Below are 23405 nucleotides of genomic sequence, written 5' to 3' on the forward strand. Positions count from 1 at the left end.
TTATAAATAGAGGGATTTTAGGTGTGCGGCGTTTTAGATCGAGTATACTCGTCGTAACGTGCACGTCGTGTCTGTCTCGTTTTCTGTTTTTAAACGTTTTTTTAACTCGACGACTAGAAGAGAATGCCACCCAAGACCAGCGGTAAGGCGGCCAAGAAGGCCGGAAAAGCTCAAAAGAACATCTCGAAGAGCGACAAGAAAAAGAAGCGCAGGAGGAAGGAGAGTTACGCCATCTACATTTACAAGGTGTTGAAGCAGGTCCATCCCGATACCGGTATCTCCAGCAAGGCTATGTCTATCATGAACAGTTTCGTGAACGACATCTTCGAACGTATAGCTGCTGAAGCCAGTCGCCTCGCTCATTACAACAAACGTTCGACCATAACCAGCAGGGAGATCCAGACGGCGGTGCGTCTTCTTTTGCCCGGTGAATTGGCGAAGCACGCCGTTTCTGAAGGAACCAAGGCCGTCACCAAATACACCAGTTCAAAATAAATCCTCCTCGAGCAGCTTGGAAGTTGGTTGGAAAAAAAAGAAAAAAAATCGGTTCTTTTCAGAACCACAAATTCAACTCGAACGAATTAAAAATTTTCGTCTTCATACTATATAAGTTCCTGAGAGAAAATATAAATAGTGAAAAATATATTTAAAAAAAGTTTGACATCAGAAATGTTAATAAAAAAAGAAAAGAGTAGAGACAACGGCACGCGGTGTTCCCAAGCGGTCACCCATCCAAGTACTGACCGCGCCCGACGTTGCTTGACTTCGGTGATCGGACGAGAACCGGTAGTTTTCAACGTGGTATGGTCGTTGCCTGGTAAAATTTTCCAAGATGGTACGTTGACGATTTTTTGTGATTGTTCGATCGTTTGGATGTGACATTTTTCGATGGTACACATGTCAGAAAATGTACAAGATTTAAAAGAAGAAAAAAAAAAAATTTTTTTTTGCGAGTCGTTTTTTAGTTTTTTTTTTGCGACAAAATGACGAAAAAAAAAAACTCGTATGAGGCGTTAAATTAAATTGTTCGTTTGACGATCTCAACGAGTCACTTGCGATTAACGTAATTTAAAATTTGAGAACTTACTTACTCACTTGCTTGCTTAGATGGAAATAGCACCCACTTGAAGTAAACGCCGACACGGACCGGAGATGAATAAACTCCGAACGGACGGGGTTAATTCATGAACTGACCGTAGTACGGTCGTAGGTTCGCCGCCGCCGCTACCTGCTTTCTTTCTTAGAACTGATAACAGAGTTGGTTTCTTTGTCTGTTCATTCATCGAAATTCCCACCACTCTGGCCGGGCCGGGCGGGGTGGGTGTGTGTTGTTTCATGATTTGTTCTCTTCTCGATTTATTCTTTTTCCGACGTCGTTCGATTCATAGAGATGTTTTCGTCGAAAGTGTGGTCGCGTTTACATTGCATTAAAATTTAATTTGTTCCAGTGCGACGATGAAACAAGAAAAAAGTTTCAAGTAAGTACGCACGCACGCACACCTACATATTTCATTTTTTAAATCTTTCGACGTTCGTAGTTTCTGCTCGAAATGTCGACTAATAGTAGGGAATGTTTTGTTGATTTGTTTGTTTTTCGTTTTTGAGAAGAACAAATGAAAATTTCGTTGGATTTCTGTCGACCGACGACCGACTGAAAATCCGCCGACATCGACGTAGTTTTATTTAGAGTGTCTGAAAAATGCAAACAATGCAAGATTTCCGTATTTTTGTTGGTTTGTGGTGTTTGGGGAGTTTTTTTTATGATTATAAAATGGTTTCGTCGAGAAAAATTGCTTCTTTCGCAATGAATTGGCAAGAAAAATTAAAAAACTCGTCCGTTCCCGTCGCTGGATGTTCGACGGTGGTCCGTCTGATTTTCCCTTTATTTTCGTAAAATTGACGAGAATTTCGCCGTCAAAACTGTTTTCGGTGATGTTTCGATGATGGGATTTCGTCGTGTGAGGTAATTTTTGAGGAAAAAATGTCGATTTTGCGAAAAAAGTCGTTCGAAAAGTCCGTTCGTCGTACAAATTCGTTTCTCATGGTCGAGTCCGAAATTGACATCGTTTTTTTTCCGACCTGTTCGTCAAGATCGTTTTCAAAAATCAACTCCTACGAAAGGCGAAGGTTTTATCTTCGTTCTTGAAAAAATTCGACCTTCTCGGACGTCATCTTCGACCGTTTGTGAATTTTTTTCCTACACTCTGCAGGTTCGTCGGTCGTCGCTCCGATCCGTGCTGCGTCTCTTTGCGAGGCGATTTTCGAAAAGATCGCACGTACTTTTCGACCGATTCGTTCGTGAAACTTGTAGAGGATGCTTCCAAGTTTGTCTGGTCGAAAGCGGAACTTTCCTGTTATTCGTGGAAAACGCGTAACGTCGGCGTCGAACTTGGATGTCATCTCCTTGTTTCGGAGGGTCTTTGTTCGAGTCGACGTTCGATCGGTCCTTGTTCGCTTTTGGAGGTCGGCTGGTCGTCCGGGAAAACTTGAGGTTATTCAGGAGGCCATCGCCGACCGAATCGCTCATGTTCCCGCACCCGGAGGCGGTGATCTTCGCGTAAAGAGAACGATGCCATCACGCGAAAGCTGTATTCGAGGCCCACTGAATTTTCTAACTCGACGAGAAGGCTCTCGTTTAGTCCGCGGTCCGCGCGTTTTCGAACGCGCCAACACTTTGACTTTGGCGCCCAATTCGTTCTGTAAAGTTCATTCGTTCTTTCACCGAAGAATAAGCCTACCTATAATAAAAAGAAAAAAACGCGCGCGCGATAGACGAAAATATGGCCGACGTAGAAAATCAAGCAGCTTCGACGGTCGCCGGTGCCACTTCCGGCTCCTCACCGGTGAAGAAGGAGAAGAAGCCCAAAAATCCGAGAAGCAAACCTTCTCATCCGCCCACTTCGGAGATGGTCACCAACGCCATCAAAGGCTTGAAGGAACGCGGCGGTTCTTCGTTGCAGGCGATCAAGAAATATGTCGCGGCCAACTACAAAGTCGACGCGGAAAAATTTGCGCCTTTCATCAAGAAGTACCTTAAGGGCGCCGTCGCATCCGGTTCGTTGGTCCAAACCAAAGGAAAAGGAGCTTCCGGTTCGTTCAAGTTGGCTTCTGCCGTCACCGGTGCAGCTAAGGCTCCGTCCGCCACGAAAAAGAGATCTGCCGCTGCGACCGCGTCGTCATCGGCGAAATCCAAGAAGACGGGCGTTGCTAAACGTTCCGTCGCGTCAGCGCCGACGTCCGCCGAAAAAGGATCCGCCTCAAAAGCCGGTAAGAAGGCCGCCCCCGCCGCTTCGGCCAAGTCTAAGAAAACTGCCGCCGAAAAGAAGAGCGTCGCCGTATCGAAGGCTAGAAAGGCTGCGTCCGCTCCCGAAAAGAAAGCCAGCGCCGCCTCCAGATCGCCCGTCAAACCCAAGACGCCATCGAAAGCGAAGAAATCCAACAAGGCCGGTCCAACCAAGAAACCGAAAGCGCCGAAACCGAAAACGGCCAAAGCCGTCACCGTCAAAGCGAAAAAAACCGCTTCACCCAAGAGAAAGAAGTGAAAAGTCGACGACGATGATTTAATTTTTTCAACGACGACGACGTCCTGGTGGTTTCGGGAACGTGCTCCGATCGTATATATCGACGTAGGGGCACCATCGATACAAATAAATGGCCCTTTTCAGGGCCACAATTATTTTCAAGAAACGAACGAAAGATTCGCTTGGACAATGCACATTCTGTTGAGGAGATACATACTTTCATTTGATTTTCTTGTTATTCATTTGACTGTCGAAACAGTGTTATTACAAAGAATGATAAACTTTATTATATAATAATGTTTCAAATAGTCTCAGTTAAAAGAAAATTTAATGTGAAAGAAAAAAGCAAAAGTTTATCGTTTTATGTAAGTACGAATTTTGTGAATAAATCACATAACCTAACTTTTTTTTTTTTTTTTTTTTTTTTTCAATCTCAAAAAGTTGCATGCGCGAACGATAAATTTTCAATTCGTTGGAAAATAATTGTGGTTCTGAAAAGAACCGATTTTTTTTTTCTTCTTTTAACACCTTCGAAGATGAAGAATTTGTTAATTCTAGATGGTCGGATCGGATGGATGGATGGATGGATGGAGGAAATTTAAGCCCTCTCGCCACGAATGCGTCTCGCCAATTGGATGTCTTTCGGCATGATGGTGACACGTTTGGCGTGGATGGCGCACAAGTTGGTGTCTTCGAAGAGGCCGACGAGATAAGCCTCGCTGGCTTCTTGAAGTGCCATCACGGCCGAACTTTGGAAACGGAGATCGGTCTTGAAATCTTGGGCGATCTCTCGGACGAGACGTTGGAAAGGCAGCTTGCGGATCAAAAGTTCAGTGCTCTTTTGATAACGACGAATCTCACGAAGGGCGACCGTACCGGGCCTGTAACGGTGAGGTTTCTTGACACCTCCGGTGGCGGGAGCGCTTTTTCTGGCCGCCTTCGTGGCCAACTGTTTTCTAGGTGCCTTGCCACCGGTAGATTTACGAGCCGTCTGTTTAGTTCTCGCCATCTCGGATATCGGATGAATCAAATGAAAAGAATTAACGTAGGTAGTGGCTTGCTTGCTTGCTTCGACCGAACGACCGACCGTACGTACGAACGTTCGAAAGTCAACTGAAAATTTTCGTCGCGCCAACGGCCGTTTTATAAACTCGATGAGTCATACGGCGACGCCATTGGTGGATTCGTTTTTAACGCGAGGTGGAGCTGCCGTAACTTATAAATAGTCCCGCGGAATGAAATTTTGACGTTAGTTCCATAACGAACTTGGTCGAAGCTACGTCGTTTTGTACGAAGAATTTCCTAATTTTATCAAGATGACCGGTCGTGGTAAAGGTGGCAAAGGATTGGGAAAAGGTGGCGCCAAACGTCATCGCAAAGTTCTACGCGATAACATCCAAGGTATAACGAAACCGGCGATCAGAAGATTGGCTCGTCGTGGTGGTGTGAAACGTATTTCCGGTCTCATCTACGAAGAAACCAGAGGTGTGTTGAAGGTCTTCCTCGAGAACGTCATCCGTGACGCCGTAACTTACACCGAACACGCAAAACGTAAGACCGTCACCGCCATGGACGTCGTCTACGCCCTGAAACGTCAAGGTCGTACCCTTTACGGTTTCGGCGGTTAATTTTATCATTTTATGACGTGTATCCGCATCCTCAGAGGAATAACAACAAACCCCCCGCAGGCAAGCAAACAAACAAACAAAAAAAAACGGTTCTTTTCAGAACCACAAAATAAATCAAACGAATTAAATATGTTGCTCAATTGTGTGTTTGTCTTCAAATCGAAATGAAAATCGTACGGAGTGAGTGATCATTTTAATTTGTGATCCAGGCGGCGACTTTGACAATTTTGACAGCAGTTTTAGGTTAGAATGACCATCGTTAAAAGAACGTTTTTGCCACGAAGAGTATATTTGAGGTTATGTCCAATATGGGGTAGAGTTACTCTCCTCAGACGTGACTTGAAACAAAATCTCATAGCAAATAAAACGATTGATTGTAGTATTACGGCTCACCGCTGACGACTGCTGCTGCAAGAAATTATCGAGACGGAGAGCACGTATAGGCGACCGGTGTGTGTGTGTATGTTCTTAACAGATTAATGTGCGAAATGTGAAGAAATTTACGACGAATCGGAATGTTTCTTGAATTAGATAATCAATAAATTATTATAGATAGAGTTGTCGAGTTCGTGCTTTAGTCGGGCATTGAATTTTTCTAAAAATTACGATGAAAAGTCGTAAAAATCATCTTTCTTGGTTGAATGTAATCGAAAATCTTCCGTTCAGTCTACGCTCGTATAATGAATTAATTGATCGGTTTAACTTTAAAATATCTAAAAGACTTTTTAACATGATTCTCATAGGTTGTTGTATTTTGGCGAAAAAATCAATTCGTTCGAGTTGAATTTTTGGCCCTGAGAAGGGCCGATGTGAAGATGGTTTTTATAAAAGTTTTTGTTTTTCGTTCGAGATGACGGCGGCGAAGAATTAAATTTAAGGCTTCTTTTCGGTCTTCTTGGGCAACAACACCGCCTGGATGTTGGGCAAGACACCGCCTTGGGCGATGGTAACGCCGGAAAGGAGCTTGTTTAACTCCTCGTCGTTCCTTATAGCCAATTGAAGATGTCTCGGAATGATACGGGTTTTCTTGTTATCTCTGGCGGCGTTTCCTGCCAATTCGAGAACTTCGGCGGCTAGATATTCCATTACGGCCGCCAAATAAACGGGAGCACCTGCACCCACTCTTTCGGCGTAGTTTCCTTTACGCAGAAGACGATGAATTCTGCCGACGGGAAACTGAAGTCCGGCACGACTGGAACGAGACTTCGCCTTTCCCTTCACTTTACCTCCTTTTCCTCTTCCGGACATGTTGTTATACGATATAAACAGCAAAACACCTACTGCGACTGACACGAAGCGCACTGACAAACGTACGGCTTGAAATAAATGCCGAACGCGGCGAAGGCTAGAAATTTATATGGTCGGTACAGCGCCATCTCGTTAGGGCAATGGTCGAACGACGAACTAAGGCGGAGCGCCTGTTTGTCGCTCGCTCGTTATAAATAGAGGGATTTTAGGTGTGCGGCGTTTTAGATCGAGTATACTCGTCGTAACGTGCACGTCGTGTCTGTCTCGTTTTCTGTTTTTAAACGTTTTTTTAACTCGACGACTAGAAGAGAATGCCACCCAAGACCAGCGGTAAGGCGGCCAAGAAGGCCGGAAAAGCTCAAAAGAACATCTCGAAGAGCGACAAGAAAAAGAAGCGCAGGAGGAAGGAGAGTTACGCCATCTACATTTACAAGGTGTTGAAGCAGGTCCATCCCGATACCGGTATCTCCAGCAAGGCTATGTCTATCATGAACAGTTTCGTGAACGACATCTTCGAACGTATAGCTGCTGAAGCCAGTCGCCTCGCTCATTACAACAAACGTTCGACCATAACCAGCAGGGAGATCCAGACGGCGGTGCGTCTTCTTTTGCCCGGTGAATTGGCGAAGCACGCCGTTTCTGAAGGAACCAAGGCCGTCACCAAATACACCAGTTCAAAATAAATCCTCCTCGAGCAGCTTGGAAGTTGGTTGGAAAAAAAAGAAAAAAAATCGGTTCTTTTCAGAACCACAAATTCAACTCGAACGAATTAAAAATTTTCGTCTTCATACTATATAAGTTCCTGAGAGAAAATATAAATAGTGAAAAATATATTTAAAAAAAGTTTGACATCAGAAATGTTAATAAAAAAAGAAAAGAGTAGAGACAACGGCACGCGGTGTTCCCAAGCGGTCACCCATCCAAGTACTGACCGCGCCCGACGTTGCTTGACTTCGGTGATCGGACGAGAACCGGTAGTTTTCAACGTGGTATGGTCGTTGCCTGGTAAAATTTTCCAAGATGGTACGTTGACGATTTTTTGTGATTGTTCGATCGTTTGGATGTGACATTTTTCGATGGTACACATGTCAGAAAATGTACAAGATTTAAAAGAAGAAAAAAAAAAAATTTTTTTTTGCGAGTCGTTTTTTAGTTTTTTTTTTGCGACAAAATGACGAAAAAAAAAAACTCGTATGAGGCGTTAAATTAAATTGTTCGTTTGACGATCTCAACGAGTCACTTGCGATTAACGTAATTTAAAATTTGAGAACTTACTTACTCACTTGCTTGCTTAGATGGAAATAGCACCCACTTGAAGTAAACGCCGACACGGACCGGAGATGAATAAACTCCGAACGGACGGGGTTAATTCATGAACTGACCGTAGTACGGTCGAAGGTTCGCCGCCGCCGCTACCTGCTTTCTTTCTTAGAACTGATAACAGAGTTGGTTTCTTTGTCTGTTCATTCATCGAAATTCCCACCACTCTGGCCGGGCCGGGCGGGGTGGGTGTGTGTTGTTTCATGATTTGTTCTCTTCTCGATTTATTCTTTTTCCGACGTCGTTCGATTCATAGAGATGTTTTCGTCGAAAGTGTGGTCGCGTTTACATTGCATTAAAATTTAATTTGTTCCAGTGCGACGATGAAACAAGAAAAAAGTTTCAAGTAAGTACGCACGCACGCACACCTACATATTTCATTTTTTAAATCTTTCGACGTTCGTAGTTTCTGCTCGAAATGTCGACTAATAGTAGGGAATGTTTTGTTGATTTGTTTGTTTTTCGTTTTTGAGAAGAACAAATGAAAATTTCGTTGGATTTCTGTCGACCGACGACCGACTGAAAATCCGCCGACATCGACGTAGTTTTATTTAGAGTGTCTGAAAAATGCAAACAATGCAAGATTTCCGTATTTTTGTTGGTTTGTGGTGTTTGGGGAGTTTTTTTTATGATTATAAAATGGTTTCGTCGAGAAAAATTGCTTCTTTCGCAATGAATTGGCAAGAAAAATTAAAAAACTCGTCCGTTCCCGTCGCTGGATGTTCGACGGTGGTCCGTCTGATTTTCCCTTTATTTTCGTAAAATTGACGAGAATTTCGCCGTCAAAACTGTTTTCGGTGATGTTTCGATGATGGGATTTCGTCGTGTGAGGTAATTTTTGAGGAAAAAATGTCGATTTTGCGAAAAAAGTCGTTCGAAAAGTCCGTTCGTCGTACAAATTCGTTTCTCATGGTCGAGTCCGAAATTGACATCGTTTTTTTTCCGACCTGTTCGTCAAGATCGTTTTCAAAAATCAACTCCTACGAAAGGCGAAGGTTTTATCTTCGTTCTTGAAAAAATTCGACCTTCTCGGACGTCATCTTCGACCGTTTGTGAATTTTTTTCCTACACTCTGCAGGTTCGTCGGTCGTCGCTCCGATCCGTGCTGCGTCTCTTTGCGAGGCGATTTTCGAAAAGATCGCACGTACTTTTCGACCGATTCGTTCGTGAAACTTGTAGAGGATGCTTCCAAGTTTGTCTGGTCGAAAGCGGAACTTTCCTGTTATTCGTGGAAAACGCGTAACGTCGGCGTCGAACTTGGATGTCATCTCCTTGTTTCGGAGGGTCTTTGTTCGAGTCGACGTTCGATCGGTCCTTGTTCGCTTTTGGAGGTCGGCTGGTCGTCCGGGAAAACTTGAGGTTATTCAGGAGGCCATCGCCGACCGAATCGCTCATGTTCCCGCACCCGGAGGCGGTGATCTTCGCGTAAAGAGAACGATGCCATCACGCGAAAGCTGTATTCGAGGCCCACTGAATTTTCTAACTCGACGAGAAGGCTCTCGTTTAGTCCGCGGTCCGCGCGTTTTCGAACGCGCCAACACTTTGACTTTGGCGCCCAATTCGTTCTGTAAAGTTCATTCGTTCTTTCACCGAAGAATAAGCCTACCTATAATAAAAAGAAAAAAACGCGCGCGCGATAGACGAAAATATGGCCGACGTAGAAAATCAAGCAGCTTCGACGGTCGCCGGTGCCACTTCCGGCTCCTCACCGGTGAAGAAGGAGAAGAAGCCCAAAAATCCGAGAAGCAAACCTTCTCATCCGCCCACTTCGGAGATGGTCACCAACGCCATCAAAGGCTTGAAGGAACGCGGCGGTTCTTCGTTGCAGGCGATCAAGAAATATGTCGCGGCCAACTACAAAGTCGACGCGGAAAAATTTGCGCCTTTCATCAAGAAGTACCTTAAGGGCGCCGTCGCATCCGGTTCGTTGGTCCAAACCAAAGGAAAAGGAGCTTCCGGTTCGTTCAAGTTGGCTTCTGCCGTCACCGGTGCAGCTAAGGCTCCGTCCGCCACGAAAAAGAGATCTGCCGCTGCGACCGCGTCGTCATCGGCGAAATCCAAGAAGACGGGCGTTGCTAAACGTTCCGTCGCGTCAGCGCCGACGTCCGCCGAAAAAGGATCCGCCTCAAAAGCCGGTAAGAAGGCCGCCCCCGCCGCTTCGGCCAAGTCTAAGAAAACTGCCGCCGAAAAGAAGAGCGTCGCCGTATCGAAGGCTAGAAAGGCTGCGTCCGCTCCCGAAAAGAAAGCCAGCGCCGCCTCCAGATCGCCCGTCAAACCCAAGACGCCATCGAAAGCGAAGAAATCCAACAAGGCCGGTCCAACCAAGAAACCGAAAGCGCCGAAACCGAAAACGGCCAAAGCCGTCACCGCCAAAGCGAAAAAAACCGCTTCACCCAAGAGAAAGAAGTGAAAAGTCGACGACGATGATTTAATTTTTTCAACGACGACGACGTCCTGGTGGTTTCGGGAACGTGCTCCGATCGTATATATCGACGTAGGGGCACCATCGATACAAATAAATGGCCCTTTTCAGGGCCACAATTATTTTCAAGAAACGAACGAAAGATTCGCTTGGACAATGCACATTCTGTTGAGGAGATACATACTTTCATTTGATTTTCTTGTCTATTCATTTGACTGTCGAAACAGTGTTATTACAAAGAATGATAAACTTTATTATATAATAATGTTTCAAATAGTCTCAGTTAAAAGAAAATTTAATGTGAAAGAAAAAAGCAAAAGTTTATCGTTTTATGTAAGTACGAATTTTGTGAATAAATCACATAACCTAACTTTTTTTTTTTTTTTTTTTTTTTTCAATCTCAAAAAGTTGCATGCGCGAACGATAAATTTTCAATTCGTTGGAAAATAATTGTGGTTCTGAAAAGAACCGATTTTTTTTTTCTTCTTTTAACACCTTCGAAGATGAAGAATTTGTTAATTCTAGATGGTCGGATCGGATGGATGGATGGATGGATGGAGGAAATTTAAGCCCTCTCGCCACGAATGCGTCTCGCCAATTGGATGTCTTTCGGCATGATGGTGACACGTTTGGCGTGGATGGCGCACAAGTTGGTGTCTTCGAAGAGGCCGACGAGATAAGCCTCGCTGGCTTCTTGAAGTGCCATCACGGCCGAACTTTGGAAACGGAGATCGGTCTTGAAATCTTGGGCGATCTCTCGGACGAGACGTTGGAAAGGCAGCTTGCGGATCAAAAGTTCAGTGCTCTTTTGATAACGACGAATCTCACGAAGGGCGACCGTACCGGGCCTGTAACGGTGAGGTTTCTTGACACCTCCGGTGGCGGGAGCGCTTTTTCTGGCCGCCTTCGTGGCCAACTGTTTTCTAGGTGCCTTGCCACCGGTAGATTTACGAGCCGTCTGTTTAGTTCTCGCCATCTCGGATATCGGATGAATCAAATGAAAAGAATTAACGTAGGTAGTGGCTTGCTTGCTTGCTTCGACCGAACGACCGACCGTACGTACGAACGTTCGAAAGTCAACTGAAAATTTTCGTCGCGCCAACGGCCGTTTTATAAACTCGATGAGTCATACGGCGACGCCATTGGTGGATTCGTTTTTAACGCGAGGTGGAGCTGCCGTAACTTATAAATAGTCCCGCGGAATGAAATTTTGACGTTAGTTCCATAACGAACTTGGTCGAAGCTACGTCGTTTTGTACGAAGAATTTCCTAATTTTATCAAGATGACCGGTCGTGGTAAAGGTGGCAAAGGATTGGGAAAAGGTGGCGCCAAACGTCATCGCAAAGTTCTACGCGATAACATCCAAGGTATAACGAAACCGGCGATCAGAAGATTGGCTCGTCGTGGTGGTGTGAAACGTATTTCCGGTCTCATCTACGAAGAAACCAGAGGTGTGTTGAAGGTCTTCCTCGAGAACGTCATCCGTGACGCCGTAACTTACACCGAACACGCAAAACGTAAGACCGTCACCGCCATGGACGTCGTCTACGCCCTGAAACGTCAAGGTCGTACCCTTTACGGTTTCGGCGGTTAATTTTATCATTTTATGACGTGTATCCGCATCCTCAGAGGAATAACAACAAACCCCCCGCAGGCAAGCAAACAAACAAACAAAAAAAAACGGTTCTTTTCAGAACCACAAAATAAATCAAACGAATTAAATATGTTGCTCAATTGTGTGTTTGTCTTCAAATCGAAATGAAAATCGTACGGAGTGAGTGATCATTTTAATTTGTGATCCAGGCGGCGACTTTGACAATTTTGACAGCAGTTTTAGGTTAGAATGACCATCGTTAAAAGAACGTTTTTGCCACGAAGAGTATATTTGAGGTTATGTCCAATATGGGGTAGAGTTACTCTCCTCAGACGTGACTTGAAACAAAATCTCATAGCAAATAAAACGATTGATTGTAGTATTACGGCTCACCGCTGACGACTGCTGCTGCAAGAAATTATCGAGACGGAGAGCACGTATAGGCGACCGGTGTGTGTGTGTATGTTCTTAACAGATTAATGTGCGAAATGTGAAGAAATTTACGACGAATCGGAATGTTTCTTGAATTAGATAATCAATAAATTATTATAGATAGAGTTGTCGAGTTCGTGCTTTAGTCGGGCATTGAATTTTTCTAAAAATTACGATGAAAAGTCGTAAAAATCATCTTTCTTGGTTGAATGTAATCGAAAATCTTCCGTTCAGTCTACGCTCGTATAATGAATTAATTGATCGGTTTAACTTTAAAATATCTAAAAGACTTTTTAACATGATTCTCATAGGTTGTTGTATTTTGGCGAAAAAATCAATTCGTTCGAGTTGAATTTTTGGCCCTGAGAAGGGCCGATGTGAAGATGGTTTTTATAAAAGTTTTTGTTTTTCGTTCGAGATGACGGCGGCGAAGAATTAAATTTAAGGCTTCTTTTCGGTCTTCTTGGGCAACAACACCGCCTGGATGTTGGGCAAGACACCGCCTTGGGCGATGGTAACGCCGGAAAGGAGCTTGTTTAACTCCTCGTCGTTCCTTATAGCCAATTGAAGATGTCTCGGAATGATACGGGTTTTCTTGTTATCTCTGGCGGCGTTTCCTGCCAATTCGAGAACTTCGGCGGCTAGATATTCCATTACGGCCGCCAAATAAACGGGAGCACCTGCACCCACTCTTTCGGCGTAGTTTCCTTTACGCAGAAGACGATGAATTCTGCCGACGGGAAACTGAAGTCCGGCACGACTGGAACGAGACTTCGCCTTTCCCTTCACTTTACCTCCTTTTCCTCTTCCGGACATGTTATACGATATAAACAGCAAAACACCTACTGCGACTGACACGAAGCGCACTGACAAACGTACGGCTTGAAATAAATGCCGAACGCGGCGAAGGCTAGAAATTTATATGGTCGGTACAGCGCCATCTCGTTAGGGCAATGGTCGAACGACGAACTAAGGCGGAGCGCCTGTTTGTCGCTCGCTCGTTATAAATAGAGGGATTTTAGGTGTGCGGCGTTTTAGATCGAGTATACTCGTCGTAACGTGCACGTCGTGTCTGTCTCGTTTTCTGTTTTTAAACGTTTTTTTAACTCGACGACTAGAAGAGAATGCCACCCAAGACCAGCGGTAAGGCGGCCAAGAAGGCCGGAAAAGCTCAAAAGAACATCTCGAAGAGCGACAAGAAAAAGAAGCGCAGGAGGAAGGAGAGTTACGCCATCTACATTTACAAGGTGTTGAAGCAGGTCCATCCCGATACCGGTATCTCCAGCAAGGCTATGTCTATCATGAACAGTTTCGTGAACGACATCTTCGAACGTATAGCTGCTGAAGCCAGTCGCCTCGCTCATTACAACAAACGTTCGACCATAACCAGCAGGGAGATCCAGACGGCGGTGCGTCTTCTTTTGCCCGGTGAATTGGCGAAGCACGCCGTTTCTGAAGGAACCAAGGCCGTCACCAAATACACCAGTTCAAAATAAATCCTCCTCGAGCAGCTTGGAAGTTGGTTGGAAAAAAAAGAAAAAAAATCGGTTCTTTTCAGAACCACAAATTCAACTCGAACGAATTAAAAATTTTCGTCTTCATACTATATAAGTTCCTGAGAGAAAATATAAATAGTGAAAAATATATTTAAAAAAAGTTTGACATCAGAAATGTTAATAAAAAAAGAAAAGAGTAGAGACAACGGCACGCGGTGTTCCCAAGCGGTCACCCATCCAAGTACTGACCGCGCCCGACGTTGCTTGACTTCGGTGATCGGACGAGAACCAAATTTTTTCAAATTCAACAGGATTTTTATTCGGTTGAAGTTACGCATGCAATCACTAAGATAATACATATCACACTTAAGATTAACTTATGCTAATGTGTGGCGCTGATGCCTTAACCTAGCCTACATTTATTATACAATCTAAGATATTACATTTATTTTATGGCTCACCGGCAACCTTGGTTGCATACATTTGTGGTGTTTAGCCTACTTATCGGTTACCTTAATTTAGGGAAAATGAAATTTTAGTAAAAACCCTAACCTTATTATCTACTATGTACAAAGGATATTTAAAAAACTATTTACAGTGTTGACCTCAAAGAGGTCTTGGGACTTCCGGTCCGGTTTCTGTTTCCAGGGAGCTCCTGGGCTCCTGGTGCGGTATGGTCTAGTGGTGAGGTTTCAGGGGGCTCCGGGGACTCCTGATCCTCGGATTGATGTTCCAGGGGGCTCCTGGACTCCTGTTCCGATATGGTCAGTGGCTGGTCGATTGCCGTTTACGGTTCTTCTTCCGCTGCCTTTTGCCTGTAACAAAATTCAGCGGATTATCCGGTCTAGATTGGGGACACCCGAGTGCGGGAACTTGTGAGTTCCTGCTGGGTGTTTGAGGGATTGTTTGAGAAGAGGTACGTGCCGCACCTGCTTCTCGTAGAATTTATCGGAAAGGGAATGGATGTAATGGTGTAGGAGTGGAAGATTCGCGTCCTGATGAAGTTGACGGAGCGGAGTGTATCTGTCTGCGTTAAGAGCAAGTCTTAAGCATTTATTTTGAAATCTTTGCAAAGGAATTAGTGGAGTGTGTGGTTTGTGCCGGTAGATGGGCGCTGCGTATGTTATGATGGGGCGTAAGATGCATTTGTACAGAAGCAACTTATTTTTCGTGTTTAGATAGTTGTTTTTGACCAACAATGGGTACAATTGCTTGAGGACGGCTTCACCTTTTTGTCTCGTTTTCTTTATGTGTTCATTTAAGTTTAGCCTTTTGTCTAGGGTGACTCCTAGATATTTCACAGAGTTCTTAATTTCAATTTCACTGTCCCCTACCTTTAGTTTTTTATTGATCTTTAGCCCGGTGAATCTTTTTGCAAAAATGACGGTTTCCGTTTTGTCCGCGTTGAGTTTAATCTTCCATTTCGCGTAGAATTTCTCGAGTTGATTAATGTGGATCTGAACTTGTTTGAGTGCGACCTGACCCGAATGAGACTTAGCGTAGATGGCGGTGTCATCCGCGTACAAAGCTAAATTGGTTTGTGCGAATTTAGTGATGTCATGTATGTAAATATTAAATAGTATTGGCCCAAGCACTGAGCCTTGTGGGACTCCCGCATTTATTGATTTCATTTCCGACTTTTCGCCTTCTACCTTTACTCTGAACTTTCTCTCTGTTAAGTACGAGTTTATTAATTTAGTAATGTGCGTCGGGAACTTCAATTGAATCATTTTGTAAATTAGTCCTTTTGTCCAGACTTTATCAAATGCTTTTTCAATATCAAGACATGTCATTGCTGTTATGCTTTTCGTGTTGTAATTATTGGTTATGTCATTTATTAGTCTGAGGACTTGCTGTGTGGTATTATGTCGTTCCCGAAAACCAAATTGCTCTGGCGGTAAAATTTTGTTTTCTTTAATGTGCTTATTAATTCGTTTTTGGATTACCTTTTCCGCAACTTTTGAAATTGTTGGTAGAAGGCTAATTGGTCTGTATGCGTTTGGTGCATTGGGGTTTTTCCCCGGTTTCAAAATGGGGATGACATCTGCTACTTTAAGTTTTTCCGGGAAGATACAAAGATTAAGCATGGCATTTATTATATTCGTTAGTTGTTTTACAGCTTTCGCTGTAAGATTTTTCAGTATTCTGTTTTCTATGCCGTCATTTCCCGGGGCTTTGTTATTCGGTAAAGTGCTTATGATTTTTGCGATTTCTGTGGGTTTGACGGCCGTAGGCGCGTCTATCTGGGAATTGTCACTATTGAAAGAGTTTACTGTTTCAATTATTTCTATTTGTTCGGGTGTGTTGTGATTATCACTTGTGTGGATCGTTTCATAATATGTTGCCAGTGTGTTTGCTTTTTCCACATTATTAAATGCTATGTTGTTATTGGATTTAAGGATAGAGATGGGGGTAAATCGTCTTTTGAGAGCTTTTGTCATTTTCCATAGAGAATTATCGTGCGGATTTAATTTGCCAAGTTTTGTTTCCCATTTGTTCTGTCTGAATTCTTTTATTTCTTGTTTAATTTCTCTGGATAATTCAGATGCTTGGTTTTTGAAAAATGGGTCTCGTGTTCTTTGGTACAGTTTTCTGATTCGGTTCTTGAGTTTTATTTTCTCTATGGTTGCTTTCGGAATTTCGTCTCGAAAAGGATTTATTGTTTTCGTCGTCGTGACTTGGTCTTTGGCCTTCTGGATGGCCTTAATGAACAGTTCAATCTGTTCATCAAGATCATCTTTCGTGCCAATGATTTCCGTCAGTTCAACATGTCTGTCAAGGGTTTTGCGGAAGAGGGGCCAGTTGGTTTGTTTATAGGAATTGATTTGGATTGTTTTGTCTTTGATTGTCATGTCAGGAATCTCAAGAATCACAGGATTGTGATCCGAGTTGAGTGCGGTCACTGATCTGGGTTCTGAGATTACCATGTTTTTCGTGATTGTCAAGTCAATGTAGGTAGGTGTCATGCCGTTAATTGGGAAATGAGTTGGATCAGCAGTTCTGTTAATTATCAAGCTTGTGTTTTCTACGTAATTGTAGAGCCTGAACCCGTTACTATTGTTTGCGTGACAACCCCAGCTTGTGTGTCTCGCATTGAAGTCCCCGAGAATTAATTGCTTTCTTCCCAGATTATTAATTATGTCTAAATCCGCGTCCCTAATTGAGTTGATTGGTCGGTTGTAAACTGATGTTATGAAAATGTTGTTCTCGATCTTAATCGTTAGGGTTTCGAGGAATCTTACATTTGGGGTGGGAATGTGTTCAAAGGGGACGTCATTACGGATTAGGAGAGCAACCCCACCTCCCCTAATGACATCCGTTCTGTCCTTTCTGAGAACCGTGTAATTGGTGAATTTAAGCCGATCTTTACTTTTGAGACGCGTTTCGCTAATTGCCATAATGTGAATTCCACCATTTTTAATAAAGTTCAATAATTCCGCAGCTTTTTCATGCAGACCGTTTGCGTTCCAGTGAACTATCGTCAATTTACAGCTCATAGCCAGCGTCTCCCATTTTGGATAGAACGTCTATGCAGACGAACAGCTTTTCTTGTTGAGACTGGCATTTTTCAAGTGCATTGTTCAGTTCTTTAAGTATTATGAGCAGATTTTTCATATTTACATTTTTGTTCAGCCTGGAAATTTCGGCGTTTATTTTACAAAATTCTGTCATGCTGCTTGTTTCTGGAATTTTCGTTTTGGTTGGTGTTTGCCTTGTTGAAATTGGCGAATTTGCTGCGCTCGTTGAAGGCGTCGGCAGAGGTGGAAATGATTTATCGGTAAAAACAATGGACTCACCTGTTGGTTTCTTTGGCTGGGTCCACGGATTGACCTTTGGGATCGGCGCGGGGGCTAATTTAGCCCTCTTGTTGGCGACCTTCTGACGTCTTTCTTCTTGGAGTTCCTCGATGCGGGTTACCTTGGCGATGTAGACCTCGCACGTGGTTTGCGAGGCAGCGTGTCCTTGTTTCCCGCAGTTGGCACATTTGGGAATGTACGTCGGGTCGGGCTTATGGGGGCAGTCGCGGGTCCAGTGGTACTGAGAGCATCTTACGCACGTCGGTTCGAGGTTGCAGTTCCTCGTGCCGTGGCCCCATGCCTGGCACCGGTGACACTGTGTCATCTTCTTCTTATTGAGGTATTTCTCGAAACGCACCCTGACGTTGAGAATCGCCCGACACTTTTTGTTCAGTGACTCGACAGTCTCGCTGTCGGCCACTGTTACGATGTAATGGGGCCTCTTGGTGTTGGGCCCCATTTTTCTCACATTGGTAGCTTCAATCTTGCAGCTCTTGAGCTCTGCAAGAACGGATTCGGGCTCAGGGTTGTTGTCCAGCCCCTTGATTACAAACGTTGACGTTTTGAGTCCTTTTGGGGTGAACGTGTGGAATTCCACTTTTCCTGCCGTGAGTTTGTTTTTCATCGTCGTGTGGATGTCTGTCGTGTTGGGGTACACAAGGGTTTTCTCCCTTGTGTACCGCACTTGGTAACCGTTGTCGCAATCGGCGAACAATTCTCTGAGACGGTTGTGCGTTATGTTCCGGCCGTGGATGATGATCGGCGGCGGTCTCCTTTCGTTCGCGGTCGCGGTGGTTTTTGTCCTGGAGGATGTTTCCTCCGTCTCCATGTTGTCTTCTTCATCCTCTTCATCAGAAGAGATTGGTTGAAATCGGTTAGCGTCGATTGGTACTGGCACGTACCTCACCTTTTGTTTCACTTTTTTCACCGTTTTCTTCGGCTTCAGCCAGTTGAGGCTCGAACTGGCCATGTTTTCGGTGGTCAGTGCAGGCTTAACCAGCCTGCGCTGTATCGAACTTGGTTTAATTCCTCTTGTTGTTAAAACAACAATTGGGACACGATTCACTTTGTTCAAGGCACGTGGCACTTTGCACTGTGGTCACAACTTAAACACTGAGAGGGGGAGCTCTCTATCGCACGTCCGTTCGCTACGAGCGCTCGGACAAGACTGGGTGGACGAGAACCGGTAGTTTTCAACGTGGTATGGTCGTTGCCTGGTAAAATTTTCCAAGATGGTACGTTGACGATTTTTTGTGATTGTTCGATCGTTTGGATGTGACATTTTTCGATGGTACACATGTCAGAAAATGTACAAGATTTAAAAGAAGAAAAAAAAAAAATTTTTTTTTGCGAGTCGTTTTTTAGTTTTTTTTTTGCGACAAAATGACGAAAAAAAAAAACTCGTATGAGGCGTTAAATTAAATTGTTCGTTTGACGATCTCAACGAGTCACTTGCGATTAACGTAATTTAAAATTTGAGAACTTACTTACTCACTTGCTTGCTTAGATGGAAATAGCACCCACTTGAAGTAAACGCCGACACGGACCGGAGATGAATAAACTCCGAACGGACGGGGTTAATTCATGAACTGACCGTAGTACGGTCGAAGGTTCGCCGCCGCCGCTACCTGCTTTCTTTCTTAGAACTGATAACAGAGTTGGTTTCTTTGTCTGTTCATTCATCGAAATTCCCACCACTCTGGCCGGGCCGGGCGGGGTGGGTGTGTGTTGTTTCATGATTTGTTCTCTTCTCGATTTATTCTTTTTCCGACGTCGTTCGATTCATAGAGATGTTTTCGTCGAAAGTGTGGTCGCGTTTACATTGCATTAAAATTTAATTTGTTCCAGTGCGACGATGAAACAAGAAAAAAGTTTCAAGTAAGTACGCACGCACGCACACCTACATATTTCATTTTTTAAATCTTTCGACGTTCGTAGTTTCTGCTCGAAATGTCGACTAATAGTAGGGAATGTTTTGTTGATTTGTTTGTTTTTCGTTTTTGAGAAGAACAAATGAAAATTTCGTTGGATTTCTGTCGACCGACGACCGACTGAAAATCCGCCGACATCGACGTAGTTTTATTTAGAGTGTCTGAAAAATGCAAACAATGCAAGATTTCCGTATTTTTGTTGGTTTGTGGTGTTTGGGGAGTTTTTTTTATGATTATAAAATGGTTTCGTCGAGAAAAATTGCTTCTTTCGCAATGAATTGGCAAGAAAAATTAAAAAACTCGTCCGTTCCCGTCGCTGGATGTTCGACGGTGGTCCGTCTGATTTTCCCTTTATTTTCGTAAAATTGACGAGAATTTCGCCGTCAAAACTGTTTTCGGTGATGTTTCGATGATGGGATTTCGTCGTGTGAGGTAATTTTTGAGGAAAAAATGTCGATTTTGCGAAAAAAGTCGTTCGAAAAGTCCGTTCGTCGTACAAATTCGTTTCTCATGGTCGAGTCCGAAATTGACATCGTTTTTTTTTCCGACCTGTTCGTCAAGATCGTTTTCAAAAATCAACTCCTACGAAAGGCGAAGGTTTTATCTTCGTTCTTGAAAAAATTCGACCTTCTCGGACGTCATCTTCGACCGTTTGTGAATTTTTTTCCTACACTCTGCAGGTTCGTCGGTCGTCGCTCCGATCCGTGCTGCGTCTCTTTGCGAGGCGATTTTCGAAAAGATCGCACGTACTTTTCGACCGATTCGTTCGTGAAACTTGTAGAGGATGCTTCCAAGTTTGTCTGGTCGAAAGCGGAACTTTCCTGTTATTCGTGGAAAACGCGTAACGTCGGCGTCGAACTTGGATGTCATCTCCTTGTTTCGGAGGGTCTTTGTTCGAGTCGACGTTCGATCGGTCCTTGTTCGCTTTTGGAGGTCGGCTGGTCGTCCGGGAAAACTTGAGGTTATTCAGGAGGCCATCGCCGACCGAATCGCTCATGTTCCCGCACCCGGAGGCGGTGATCTTCGCGTAAAGAGAACGATGCCATCACGCGAAAGCTGTATTCGAGGCCCACTGAATTTTCTAACTCGACGAGAAGGCTCTCGTTTAGTCCGCGGTCCGCGCGTTTTCGAACGCGCCAACACTTTGGCGCCCAATTCGTTCTGTAAAGTTCATTCGTTCTTTCACCGAAGAATAAGCCTACCTATAATAAAAAGAAAAAAACGCGCGCGCGATAGACGAAAATATGGCCGACGTAGAAAATCAAGCAGCTTCGACGGTCGCCGGTGCCACTTCCGGCTCCTCACCGGTGAAGAAGGAGAAGAAGCCCAAAAATCCGAGAAGCAAACCTTCTCATCCGCCCACTTCGGAGATGGTCACCAACGCCATCAAAGGCTTGAAGGAACGCGGCGGTTCTTCGTTGCAGGCGATCAAGAAATATGTCGCGGCCAACTACAAAGTCGACGCGGAAAAATTTGCGCCTTTCATCAAGAAGTACCTTAAGGGCGCCGTCGCATCCGGTTCGTTGGTCCAAACCAAAGGAAAAGGAGCTTCCGGTTCGTTCAAGTTGGCTTCTGCCGTCACCGGTGCAGCTAAGGCTCCGTCCGCCACGAAAAAGAGATCTGCCGCTGCGACCGCGTCGTCATCGGCGAAATCCAAGAAGACGGGCGTTGCTAAACGTTCCGTCGCGTCAGCGCCGACGTCCGCCGAAAAAGGATCCGCCTCAAAAGCCGGTAAGAAGGCCGCCCCCGCCGCTTCGGCCAAGTCTAAGAAAACTGCCGCCGAAAAGAAGAGCGTCGCCGTATCGAAGGCTAGAAAGGCTGCGTCCGCTCCCGAAAAGAAAGCCAGCGCCGCCTCCAGATCGCCCGTCAAACCCAAGACGCCATCGAAAGCGAAGAAATCCAACAAGGCCGGTCCAACCAAGAAACCGAAAGCGCCGAAACCGAAAACGGCCAAAGCCGTCACCGCCAAAGCGAAAAAAACCGCTTCACCCAAGAGAAAGAAGTGAAAAGTCGACGACGATGATTTAATTTTTTCAACGACGACGACGTCCTGGTGGTTTCGGGAACGTGCTCCGATCGTATATATCGACGTAGGGGCACCATCGATACAAATAAATGGCCCTTTTCAGGGCCACAATTATTTTCAAGAAACGAACGAAAGATTCGCTTGGACAATGCACATTCTGTTGAGGAGATACATACTTTCATTTGATTTTCTTGTCTATTCATTTGACTGTCGAAACAGTGTTATTACAAAGAATGATAAACTTTATTATATAATAATGTTTCAAATAGTCTCAGTTAAAAGAAAATTTAATGTGAAAGAAAAAAGCAAAAGTTTATCGTTTTATGTAAGTACGAATTTTGTGAATAAATCACATAACCTAACTTTTTTTTTTTTTTTTTTTTTTTTCAATCTCAAAAAGTTGCATGCGCGAACGATAAATTTTCAATTCGTTGGAAAATAATTGTGGTTCTGAAAAGAACCGATTTTTTTTTTCTTCTTTTAACACCTTCGAAGATGAAGAATTTGTTAATTCTAGATGGTCGGATCGGATGGATGGATGGATGGATGGAGGAAATTTAAGCCCTCTCGCCACGAATGCGTCTCGCCAATTGGATGTCTTTCGGCATGATGGTGACACGTTTGGCGTGGATGGCGCACAAGTTGGTGTCTTCGAAGAGGCCGACGAGATAAGCCTCGCTGGCTTCTTGAAGTGCCATCACGGCCGAACTTTGGAAACGGAGATCGGTCTTGAAATCTTGGGCGATCTCTCGGACGAGACGTTGGAAAGGCAGCTTGCGGATCAAAAGTTCAGTGCTCTTTTGATAACGACGAATCTCACGAAGGGCGACCGTACCGGGCCTGTAACGGTGAGGTTTCTTGACACCTCCGGTGGCGGGAGCGCTTTTTCTGGCCGCCTTCGTGGCCAACTGTTTTCTAGGTGCCTTGCCACCGGTAGATTTACGAGCCGTCTGTTTAGTTCTCGCCATCTCGGATATCGGATGAATCAAATGAAAAGAATTAACGTAGGTAGTGGCTTGCTTGCTTGCTTCGACCGAACGACCGACCGTACGTACGAACGTTCGAAAGTCAACTGAAAATTTTCGTCGCGCCAACGGCCGTTTTATAAACTCGATGAGTCATACGGCGACGCCATTGGTGGATTCGTTTTTAACGCGAGGTGGAGCTGCCGTAACTTATAAATAGTCCCGCGGAATGAAATTTTGACGTTAGTTCCATAACGAACTTGGTCGAAGCTACGTCGTTTTGTACGAAGAATTTCCTAATTTTATCAAGATGACCGGTCGTGGTAAAGGTGGCAAAGGATTGGGAAAAGGTGGCGCCAAACGTCATCGCAAAGTTCTACGCGATAACATCCAAGGTATAACGAAACCGGCGATCAGAAGATTGGCTCGTCGTGGTGGTGTGAAACGTATTTCCGGTCTCATCTACGAAGAAACCAGAGGTGTGTTGAAGGTCTTCCTCGAGAACGTCATCCGTGACGCCGTAACTTACACCGAACACGCAAAACGTAAGACCGTCACCGCCATGGACGTCGTCTACGCCCTGAAACGTCAAGGTCGTACCCTTTACGGTTTCGGCGGTTAATTTTATCATTTTATGACGTGTATCCGCATCCTCAGAGGAATAACAACAAACCCCCCGCAGGCAAGCAAACAAACAAACAAAAAAAAACGGTTCTTTTCAGAACCACAAAATAAATCAAACGAATTAAATATGTTGCTCAATTGTGTGTTTGTCTTCAAATCGAAATGAAAATCGTACGGAGTGAGTGATCATTTTAATTTGTGATCCAGGCGGCGACTTTGACAATTTTGACAGCAGTTTTAGGTTAGAATGACCATCGTTAAAAGAACGTTTTTGCCACGAAGAGTATATTTGAGGTTATGTCCAATATGGGGTAGAGTTACTCTCCTCAGACGTGACTTGAAACAAAATCTCATAGCAAATAAAACGATTGATTGTAGTATTACGGCTCACCGCTGACGA

The 23405-nt window shown here is 44.3% G+C and overlaps 2 non-coding genes across 2 annotated transcripts; both read right to left on the reverse strand.

Annotated features, from left to right (window-relative positions):
* Positions 1-695: 695 nt before the first annotated feature.
* Positions 696-815, reverse strand: LOC148165764 (5S ribosomal RNA). The gene has a single exon (XR_015771200.1). It is a non-coding gene; the product is annotated as a 5S ribosomal RNA (ribosomal RNA).
* A 6465-nt stretch (positions 816-7280) lies between these two features.
* On the reverse strand, positions 7281-7400 carry LOC148165765 (5S ribosomal RNA). The gene has a single exon (XR_015771201.1). It is a non-coding gene; the product is annotated as a 5S ribosomal RNA (ribosomal RNA).
* Positions 7401-23405: the final 16005 nt, after the last annotated feature.

Source organism: Gnatocerus cornutus, unplaced genomic scaffold (genome assembly GCF_029298725.1).
Source record: "Gnatocerus cornutus isolate USDA-ARS CGAHR unplaced genomic scaffold, icGnaCorn1.1 ctg00000220.1, whole genome shotgun sequence".
Lineage (NCBI taxonomy): Eukaryota > Metazoa > Arthropoda > Insecta > Coleoptera > Tenebrionidae > Gnatocerus > Gnatocerus cornutus.